Raw genomic sequence first — 12,155 nt, 5'->3', positions numbered from 1 at the left:
GGCTAATGAAATTGTGCTACTGAAGCTGCAGAACAGATATCTTTTATGGGAATGATGCTGCATCGTGATGCAGTGAGATGATAACTGGCAAAATTTCAGTGAAGAAAATAATTTTTTTAACAGTAGGAAATTTAACTCCCGGATATATAAGAATATAGAAAAAAAAAAACAAACAAAAAAACAAACCACAAATTCACCTTATGTTGTTGGTTTTTAATCTTCCAGAATAAACACTGCATAGAAGTGGATGTATGCCATGAACACATGGATGACTGGCCATAATCTAGTCTTCCTTCCAGACTGGTGAGAATTATCTCACTCTTTATACAGAGAGGTCTTTCTACTCTAACTAGGACACAGAAGTCATGTGTTCCTCCATTCATGCATTCTCTTTGCATTTTTGAGGAATGTAAGGGTAGAATAAATTGTGCTCCTTTCCTAAGTGATTTAGTCTCTTATTTGTCCAAGACAGCAAAGTGACAGTATCACCATAATCATCTCCCTGATAAATGTATCTTAGCAGAAGCTAAATAAATATGGAACAAATAAGTTGTGTTCATACTTAAAGATGGAGCCAAACACCCATTTTACTATCCTAAATATTTCTTTATGTAGATGCAAGAGAAAATATGGCTCAACTTTGCCAATCTTTTATTCTATTTGAAATTTCTTAGCTGATGTTCATAAAAAGGCTGGGGAGTGGGGGGAGGGTCCCTGACAAAGGAACACCTTTTATGATAGAAGAGCCTGAGGAGCTGCGTTTACAGAGTCAGATATAAAAATCACAGTTACAGCACTGAATCAATCTACAAGTATTTTAACAGGGAAATAAGAGAGAATACAAGCTTTGTTGAGTGTCTGAGATTATTAGAGCTTTAAAGATGTCCTATAGGCTCTGAAAATCCTGTCAACACTGCAGCAAACCTAAATATAAACTATGCTAGTGAAGCTGTAAATTGAAAATGAAATTGGCAACAATGATATAAAGAGTTTTTGGATTAAACATTTATGTTGTTTACAGAACCAACCCTTTGCTAGGTATTTTAAAGACTAGTTAACAGACATGACATTTTCCCTTACTACATCCTCCCCCTCCATTTTCCTTGCCTATCATTGTCACAAGAGCTTTAGAAAAGGAAGATGTGACAAAACTTGCTAGATTGTTTCTATCTCAGTATTCCAGTGTGTATTCCAGTGTATATAAAAGAATCATTGGAAGAATAATTAAACAGTCAGAGCAAGACACGTGTTTGCAGAAAAGTTTTATTTACCTTTGTGTGAGGCATATAAATGCATGTGCTTAGACCACAGGTATTTGTATTTTCTAATTATTCCATTTACATTCAATCATGCCTTTTGTGGACTTCAATGAAACAATTACCATAACCTAGGGAACAGCCTTTTAGGTAGCTGCACAAAAACATGTTATTATCTTTCACTGTTAACAGAGGCAAGCTGAGAAAACTACCACAAAATAGCACAACCTGCCTCTTGTGACTTTGTTTGTGTAGGTACTGTTTAAATGATCCCTTCTGTGAAGAACATTGGCTAAAAAATTTCCAGGTCATCTGAAAAGTAAGAGAAGAAATGGCACAGCTAATTGTCACTCTTGGATATTCTGAAGAAAGCAGACAGACATACACACACACACACAAAAAATAGACTGGAGGGTGCCACAAGACAGTTGGCATCTTGGAATGTTTTTTTGCTTGGTACCATGAACCAGTCAGTGACTTTATATGACATACACAGCCCACTGGACTCATGAAACTGTAAAACTTCAGCCTTATTGATTATGGACTTAAAGCTGCAATGTCTTAAATGAGAAATGTGACACACAATGTGATATCCTCCTTGCTCTAGTTCCCCCTCACTTTGAAATAAAGAAAAGGTGAGAAAACAAAAGCAGACAAACTGTCTGAATGGTATTTAACACAAGTGTGGTAATTTGGACTGTTTTAAGATGTATCCTCTGTGAGGATGAATAACATGTTCTGATGTTTGCAGATTGTTGGCAGCAGCTGAACCATCACACACACACCCCCACACCCCCACACACTCCTTTTCCTAATTTGGCTTTTGTAACTTCAATGTATGTATGGGTCTCCAGCTCTAACCTACTAACTGTTCTGACTTGCCATGCACTTGTTAATAGTATAAATGAGGCAAGATAACTAAAACATTTAATAATATTAATATCATTAATATTTGAGCATATTTGTTAATATTTGAGCATTTGATGTGTTGCAGCAAACAGTGCAAACTGTTTTTATCTGCAGCAAAGAGTGAACAAGAACATTTGGTTCTTTAGAGCTGCACATTTTCTCTCTGGGGGTCAAGCATTGGGTCCAATGATCCAATTGGAACAGTTGCCCTTTTCCTTCTGTAACCGTCAATGAGGCAGCAGAGGAAGACAAACATAAAGGATATATTTTAACTCTTGCTTAAAGGGAACAAGACACAGAATAACTCTGTCTATTGGTTATATAGCTGTAGAAATAGTATAGAAAGACAGTTTCAGCTGCTCCCAGTAAGGGCATACAATACAACAGAAATATTTTCATGGATTGGTGAGGGTGCTTTTTTAATTGCTGTTTAAGGTTTTTTGATTTTGTATATGAAATGGATCAGAGTGAAAGGTGGTCTCTAAATGGATTTCCTAGATTTTCTGTTTTTTACTTTACCTGTGTGGCTGACCATGCTGTCCTATAGCAAAAATCACTGCCAAGTGCTATAGATTCTCCTACTTTGTTTCTGTTGATGGTCTCACAACCTGTCCCCCTATGGAGTGTATTCCTCCCAAAGCCACTGTCTTCCTGAGGTATCAGCTAGCCAGAGAGGGGCTCTGTTTCTGCAATAATTCTAGTTCTTCTGTCACAAGGATAACTGAGGCAATCCTGTTACAAAGAAATTAAATCCTGTTACTCCTAGGGCTGTAGGAGCTCTGTGAGCCTTCAGGTGGTACAGGTGGGAGGATCCTCATCTGTGGACAGTCTGTGACCTTACTTCTCATCTGTGTCTGCTCTCTGGTTAGAGGAGAAATAGAAATGAGATCTAGGAGACAAGGGGAAAGGGAAACCTATTTATATAGGTATCCCTTTACTTATAGAAAGACTTATAATAAAGGTCTCCCTTTATTATAGAAATTTTACAGAACTCCTCAAAATAACTGAAATAAACTTCATCTTGCAGATGAAAGTAAACTATCTTTTCTATTTCATCTATTTGCGACCATAATTTCGGATGGTCTGGAAAATCCTTGAAAGATAAATGAAGAAAAGTTGAAATTTTAATATTGAAATTTAGACTGGTAGAGAATTTTAAGAATGTCTACAAAATTTTCACTTTCAAGTCATTGTAGGATGTTAATTTGTGTTAATGCTGGAAGAAAGAATTGGTAATTTATAAACCTAATATATAATTTTGACACAATATTTTTTTTAGAAATATAAGCTTATATCTAATGATATATGCTGTGACATACATTGTGAAGAAATAAATATCAGGGGTTCTGTAAATATGAGTACACTACTGCTCCACAGTATAAGGAGAAAAGCTAAACATGAATGTTGTAATGCAATCTCTTTTAGTTTATATCTAGTACTGAAGTGAAACCTAAGGAGACTGAATTTCAGCAGAACAAATTTTGGAAGTATGCAGGAAATGATGGGTGAAATTGAATGACTGTGAGTAATAGAGAGAAAATTTAAGTGTTTAGGGATAAATTTCTTAGGCACAGAGATTATGTATGTCATCTAGTAGTAAATATAGTAAGAGGTGAGTATGATTCTGTTCCTTTTTTTTGTCTTTATAACCAATATAGATGAACAGGAAAATGAGACAAAAGGACCAGTGGTAAGAAAAATGCATACAATATGGTAAAGAAAATGTAGAAAATTGTTCAAATCCTTCAATTGCTTTAGAAGAGTAGTTAGGACAGGAATTGAACACCAGTTGAGAGTTTTATGTATTTGAATTGTCCTAGATATATAGAATTCACATGGTTTTGCCTGAATATGAGTATGCTAGTGAATAATTGCTACAATGTTGCAAAGCCCATAGCCTGTGCTATCATTCTGAGTATTTCTAGTGTTCAAAGCAGAAGGATTTCACCTACCTGGAAAAGAGCTGACTTCAGTGCTTTCAATACTTTGGTAAAGGCAAACTATTTTACATTCCCAAGAGATAATACAAGTGCTGAATTTGTCAGTACAGAGAAACAAGGTTATATCATCATTCCTCATTCTTCCTGTTTAATTTGAATGATTAATATTGATTTTTTTTTTAGACTTTTTCTCTTTAGCTCTTCAGCTGAGTAAAAAAGGGATGGGGCTAAAGAAGCTGAAGAAGCCTACCTTCATATTGCACTATTTTTTCATCTAGACTACACTATATCAGGGATTAAGTGTGTCTCTGTCTTACATTTTTGAATCAGAAATTTAGAAACAGAATTCAATAAGTTAAAGAGTATGCTAAATTCAGTTTTCCTGTACGACGTTCATATTAAGTACCTATAATAATAACCTGGTTTATATTTATTGCTTAAGTTATGATGGGCTCTCCTCTTCAGTTCTTTTTCTGGGACCAAAGGACTTTCTTCTTAGTGCATTTAGGTGACCATTTCTTTCCCTACTGACTTTTATTCTGATATATGGATGGTTTTGACTTGTTCATTGGAACATGATTTAATTTACTTGCAAAGGACTTTATCCTGATTCAACAATGTTACTTTGCTGATGAAGTATTATCTCACAAGTTCGGCAGTGCTACTGATGCAATATATTTCCTTAGGAAGGATTTATTTTCAACTAACACTACATGACAGTGCTATTGATAGCCATGCCTGAACTAGTCATCCAAACTTCTTCTGAAACCAATTTTTCCATAGGAGTAATAAGGTTTAAAAGGAGAGTAGGTTTACTAGTCCACACAAAGCACTCTACACACTGCCAATAACAACAGCAGATCACCAGGTGCCTTTCATAGTGACCCTTCAAGTTACTTGATGGTGCAAGATGAGAGCATATGATGCCTCATAGCACACATGTGCCATGCTGTGGAACAAAGAGAAAGAAAAAAAAGCAAACAAAAAAGAAATCTATTCTCAAGCTAATTCAGCAGGGTTTATGGGTCAATAGGTTTCATAGAGTAAATGACAGAATAGGGAAATGCGGAAAGCAGAAGATGATGCTTAACGCTTAAGCAAGATGAAACTTAACTCTTAAAACACTCCAAACACTAAATATAGTTCAATTAAAAAGTTACTTTATCTATCTTTATGTGCAAAAGTTTTAAAAAAAGTATTGCTGAAGAAATGTACTGACATGATGAACTGTACTATTTTGGAGTTACTCTATGCCTCTTTTCTATGTATCCCTCAAAGACATCAACAGACAATTAAAATAAATAAATAAACAAAACCCAACCCCTCACAAATTAAAGTGTATAGACACATTAATCAGACCTGTATGGATGTTTTGACTAATATGTATTTTCCTCCCAAATGAGACAACTTCACCATACTAACAATGTAACATTCTGAGGTCAAACAACTCATCTTACATTAAGGCATTAAATATCAATTTACATGGAAGACATGTAACTCTGCCATGAGTTGTCAAAATACATTTGAGACAATGAACTAAATTCCATATCTAATTATCTTTTCAAGACTTTTTCCAACACTGACTTTGTTATATCTTTGTAATTCAACTAAATGTCTCAAACATAAAGGACAGTTCTAGATTTTAAGGAGAGTCATGTTTACTGTATATTCACTGTATTGTTATGAAGTATGATATCATCATACTTGATACAGCAGCTTTTCAAGAACACTGGAAATTCTAGTACTGGATAAGATTTTAGCACATTTCAAAACCTACCATGATGTGTTTTAATAGCTTTTATACCAAATAGGTGACTAATACTTTTTCAAAGAATTTTGGTAGTTACTTGGTTCAGACATCTCCAGAGCTAGGAGTTATTTCACTGCTCAAAATACAAAAAAAAGAAAAAAAAAGAAAAAAAAAGGTTCAAATTATATTTTGCACTATTGTAATGAATTTATTCATAACCATCTTAATTAAACAACTAGCATTTAATGTCCCTAAGGAATTTTATTACTTTTTCATTTTATTAGAATGTATGGTAGGCTTTATAGACAGAAATTTTGTTTCCAGATATTTCAAGAAAATTGTGTTAAAATTGAATCCTTTGGCTGTATTCATACCAGTAAGTTAAACATGTGATTTTTGGACACAATAGAATAGAAAGTTCCCTGGAACCTCATTGTGATTTGCATGGTCTTTTAGGCATATCCTCTCCCCCTGAAAAAAAAAAACCAACCAAAAAAACAACCAAAACCAAACCTTGTCTTGGTTTAGGACTAAAGACATGTTCTGGCTCAAGATTATTTGGATGGGCTTTCTTTCTTTCTTTAATGGGAAAGAGCTCTCTGCAATGAATAGCCTTAGTGTCATAACCTGTCTCATCATGTTTAATTTACCAGTATACTGAGACTTAGGGACTAATTGGATTAATTACGGTGGTGTGCAGTTTTATATTATACAATATTATTCACAGTGATGTGAAATGCAAGTTAGAATTGTATTACAGACATCAAAATCTTGAAACACTGACAGGTTTACTACAAAATCTCTGAAACTGTTGATATTCCTAACACATTCATTGCATCCTGTTCTTTCAGTCAAGGATATTGTTACATCGATGTTATTACACAGAAAGAAAGAACACAGACTGCATAGTGAGCTCCCTTCCATGCCTTTCCCTAATCTAAGAAGAAATGAAGATAGAAATGTTCACAAATTCCTTCCCCCTGAAGATTTGTTTTCCTAGACAAGAATAACCATGAAGTTATAAGTAACTTACGGTTCTCTGAGAGTGTTGTGTTGAAATTTTTCAGTTGAAGTTACCATAACAGTAATAACTAGAACCACATTGAATGCCCTGCCTACTGACTCCCACTTCATAATGTTAATTATCTGATGAGGCAGGATGAAAGACAGAAGTAGGAGAGAGAAAGGGAAAATTTCTGCTTTATTCCTGTACAGCACTGCTTCACAAACAAGTCCTCCACATTCCATGTTAAGGCCCTAACAAAGTGGTACTTTCACTGGATAAAGTGGTGCAGAAAACGTTGAAGTGTGTTCGTACAAATATTTTTTAAAAATACTTGTCAAATATCTAGTCCTATAAGCAAAAAAAAAAAAATTTAAAAAAAAATAAATTAATAACTCAGGTTTCATTGTGCTGTCGTTCTACAAGATATGGGGTAGAGGTAGTATATATATAGATAGATATAGATATATAGATATATAAATGTAGTGTTGTAAATTTGAAAATGGTGGAGGTAAAACTGAACAATACCTGCTGGATTAGTCTGTCTAGCTGACTATGCACTATTATTAATGTAACTGTAGCTGAAGCTTCACTAAAAATCAATGGAACACTAGATGCTAGGCAAACCTTTTTACTGGATTTAGGTTCACAAAATTATAACAATGAAATTCAGACATCAGACGAAATATAGGCAGGTGTAAGCTGTTATTTGAAATGCTTATGCTGATTTGTAGTTCTGTTGGAGATATATTTTATTCTACCATGTTTGAAAAAACAATGCTTTCAAGACATTATGTGGTATCCTTCTACTATTCTTTTTTGCTAGTTAGATGGCATAATAAACTCCCAAAAGCTAAAGGTAGAGCTGTAATAATTCATATTGAGAATAAATTCATTCTCTGTCTTTATTTTTCTATAATGACTATTTTAAAGAAGTCACAAAGCTTGAATAGAAAAGACAACTGTTTAGCATTTACGTTGCTACTACAAGTGCAATTTGATTTATGTAATACAGACATTAAATTGTACAATTAAATTTCAAAGTAGTAGCATTAGTATTAGGTTAGAGTGTTATTAGTATTAGAGTTATTGATACTGATATTGTAATTAGTATAATTTAACTTTGAAAAGCTCCTTTTTGAGAATCATTACTGTGCTTTTTATCCTATACTGTTTCTCTAGATTTTATGTTAAAATGCATATGGATCTAAGCATCCTTACAATGGGTGTATTTCAATATACTAACTATGATATTTATTTGCAATTCTTGTAAAATTTGGCTTTCTTGTGCACACTTTACTTTCTTGTAAAATTTTACAATTCTGGCCTGAGACTACTGTGTATTTTTCATAGATGTAAATGTCTTCATAATCATGGAATAAATTTATGTACACAATCTACTTACTGGTTTTTCTTGTAGACTTTGATCACGGAAGTATATTAAATGTCTGTCAATCTAGCAGGTTTTCAGCTACCTATGGCTACCTGCAATGAATTATTTAGAGAACAAATAATTAATAACCACAAAAGTATTGTAATAATATGACATCCTAAGGTTATAAGAAAGTCAGGGAAGTTAGATGTTAGATTCTCCTTTCTTAGATGTTGAAGAAATATTTACATTTTCGAAAAGTGGTCTATTTTTTTCAGCTATATTCCAGCTTGTTATAGAAATAAAGATGTGCAAAGTGCTATATAGAATTTTCTAGGTAGCTGGCATGTAATAAAATCATTTTCTTTTGACACTTTTAGGAAAATATCACTAGTTTGGATAACTGATGTTTACTGGTCATGAGACAGTACACCTTTTTGTCTTTACAGATATAAAGTTATTGTCTTCACCCTATTCTACCTTTAGGAGATTCTTGAATGTCATTTTTGTTTGTTTTTAAATAGGCATAGTCTGGTAAAAAACCAAAACCAAAACAAAACCAAAAAACAACTCAGTTTCTTGAGTCAGAAAAAAAGGCCAAAACAAAACAAAAAAAAAACAACAAAGAGGAGACATGAGAGTCAGCTACTAAAAATACAAATTTAAAGGGTTTTTTCTTTGAATAAATATTGCAGTGTTCTGAAATTCAATGACTAATGAAGGATTTTTATAAAATCTCCAGGAATAAAAGATGTATAAGGGCCTCTTAGTTCATTTAGTTCACCTCTTAATCCAGACATGAATCAAGTAGACCCAGAGACTTTAATACCAGAATTTATATACACACAAACAAATGCGAGTTTGTTTCCCAGCTTTTATACACGACATTGTATTTCAGTGCCAAAAGTACTGAAATTGTTAATTTACAAATGTTCTCTGTTCTGCATAGTCAGAATGACTAAACCTAATTGAGGTCAAAGAAAAACACCCTCTCTGGTTTGGATACACCATTTGTCTCAAAAACTCCCACCTAGTGTCAATCAATCCTATTATTCAATTATTTTTGTAACACTGATCTTTATGGCACTTAATGCTTTTTGCTTCCACCTAAAACAAATTTATTTTCTGACTTTTAACATGGCAAAAGCAAAGAATATTAAATATGCAAAAAATATTTAGCTACTTTCTTTTCTATAAGATTTATCTAAGTATAAACAAAACAACCATGACAAGCTCAAACATGGCAGACAGTAAAAAACCACTTTCTTCCTCTTTTAGGACAAAATATTCTGCAAATATTTTTTACCAGCACTAAATATTATTTCTCAAGAGAAATAAATTGGACAAGACATTAGAGAAAATTCAACTTTGTTCTTCAATCCCAAAGTTTTTGACTTTAATTGAAAGAAGAAAGCAAAAGCAACCCACCTATCTACAACAAAACTCCCAAAATATCCCAACCAACCAGCCAACCAAAAAAACCAAGCAACCAATCAACCAAGCAACCAAGCAACCAACCAACAAAAAAACCCAAAAAACCCCCAAAAAACCCAAACCCCCCCCCCCCCCCCCAAAAAAAAACCCAAAAAAACCCAACCCACAAACTAAAAACTGTGTGCAAAGGGTAGAAATTGTAACAAATTAAAATAAACTGTTTGTCAAACAAACTTATTAATAGTGTTCTGGAAATACTGAGTATTAAAATTTAGATTATGAGTTAGAAGACTGTGGATTGTGTATATTATTTTTGCACTCTTAAGAAGGGTTCTTATCCAAGCTACTTCAGAAGTACAAACCTGCCCATTCACTAAATACCATACCCACAAGAGCTCTCATACTGTAAAGCATTTAAAAGTGTAGTCACATTCTTACATGCATGTGTGGAACTGATTATCACCGAAATGATAAGAGGATTTTGGATTTTATATCTAGAACATATTGCCTTTAGAAAGAACCTCAGAAGTACATAGTTTTTCAGCTAACATTTTTCCCCAGGCTTTTGTTGCTCTTTTTACTTTATGTTTAACCACCCATACATATACACACATCCCTATATGCATAATTAAACAATATATTGCCCAAATAAGAAAAGCTCTGTCTCTTGTTGGTATTCTGGCCATAAAAACTGAGAATATTGCATATTGAGAAGTAGAAATAGTTCAGAACATGTATTCAGTTTAGGACTTCTCACACTTCATATATGGAGTCCCATAAGTGGTGGTTAAAGCACTCAGGTGGAAAAGTAATGGTAGCTGATTTATTTGCATTCAGCTTAAATAATAATGTAGATACATAGAATTTATTCCAAACATGTCTGCGTAAGAGACCATATTATTGAAAAAAATGCCAGCTTTTATTAGCAATTGATTTTCAGCAATATGCCATGTTGAAAAAGTAATAATTTGAAGAGTATTTTTGTGGACAATTTTAACAGTGCAGAGCAGTGTTAATCATTTGAGTTAAAGTATGACAAACAAAATCAAAGATTTGTCCAGTATCCCTTCCAATCCTGAGTCCATGTTGTTTAAATGTATGTGTGTTCTCTGAAGTCATGCTGAATTAAATGTTTTGCAAATAATAAATTAACAGATACTGGATCACTGTGAAATTGCACTGCAGTACACAAGGTGTGTACTTAAAATGACAGATGACTAATGGAGGAGCCCAGTGCAGTGACTTTAAGGGAATATTTTGGTTTCAGTCCACTTACCCATATAACTGAATGAACAGAGAAAATGACTGAAATGATGCATATAATTCTGACTGGTATTAATGAATATGTAAAATATATCCTAGTTTTTTGTCAGAAGCAAACAGTGAGGCTTTGAAATTAGAAATTTTGTTTTCCATACATGCCTTTGTAGTTGTCCAGGCTCTTACTCGCTGATTAATAATCCAATAGCAGCTAAATCTCTAGCAACTGCAAGCAAGAACAATACGCTGATTGGAAGAATACCAAGTTATTAAAATATACTCCTAAACTATGTTTCTCAATTGTTATGTATTTTCCTCTTTTGTTAGAGTGTATTTTCCAATCTCTCTCTGGTGCCTCACACCTGCCAAGGTTTTGCTAGACATGACAGTTTTTTTGGGTGAGTTTGAAATTTCTATGTCTGAAATATTTTTTTCCTTGCAATCTAACTGATTATTTGAAAAGCGACATGATCACAGATTATTTCTTTAATTAAAAAATGTCTGTAATTTATTGACCCTAGATTGACTGATTGATTGCTTGATTTCAGGAATTGATTAAATTACTTCTTTCAAAGAGAAAAAAAAAAGGTTTTTAACTAAAACAGCACTTCGAAGTATTTCATTCAGTCTAGTACATGAAAATAAGCCAATGCAGAAGAATATAATTTTCAATAATACTTAATAAAAGTGTCAGTGATCTGAAGTGTCTAAAATGTTTATGATTAGGCATTTTTTATGATGAATAAATTTTGACTATATATTATTGGTTTAGGCATGGATAGCCAAGTAGTCAAGTGTGCCCTTTTATATTTGATTTCCTCATTTGCTACATCTCCAAAAAGGAAACAAAACTTTCATTTTGGTTGTTTTTGTTTTTTGGGGTTTTTTTTTGTGGTGCAAAAGGGTAAATTTGTGTCTTCTATTTAAATCAATACAAAAATAGAGCCTATATATTTAAAGACCTATTTTGTGAAGATCCACATAATAATCCTTATTCAGCAACCTACTAAATTATTAAAATTTTTTGGTTTTTTTAAATCTTGTGCAAGTACAAAATAAATTAATCTGACTTCTTCATTAAATATACAAATTCATAGATAAATGGATTTAAATATGTGATCAAAATTGAAATGAAGCATTTAATTGAAGACAAACCTCTCCTCTCCCATTGGAAATGGAAAACATATTTGGAATTCATTACATGTTCGAAGCAGGAAGTTTTTGATGAAAG

The sequence above is a fragment of the Passer montanus genome, unplaced genomic scaffold (genome assembly GCF_014805655.1).
Source record: "Passer montanus isolate IOZ18808 unplaced genomic scaffold, ASM1480565v1 scaffold11, whole genome shotgun sequence".
Classification (NCBI taxonomy): domain Eukaryota; kingdom Metazoa; phylum Chordata; class Aves; order Passeriformes; family Passeridae; genus Passer; species Passer montanus.
This window is presented reverse-complemented; position numbering follows the sequence as displayed.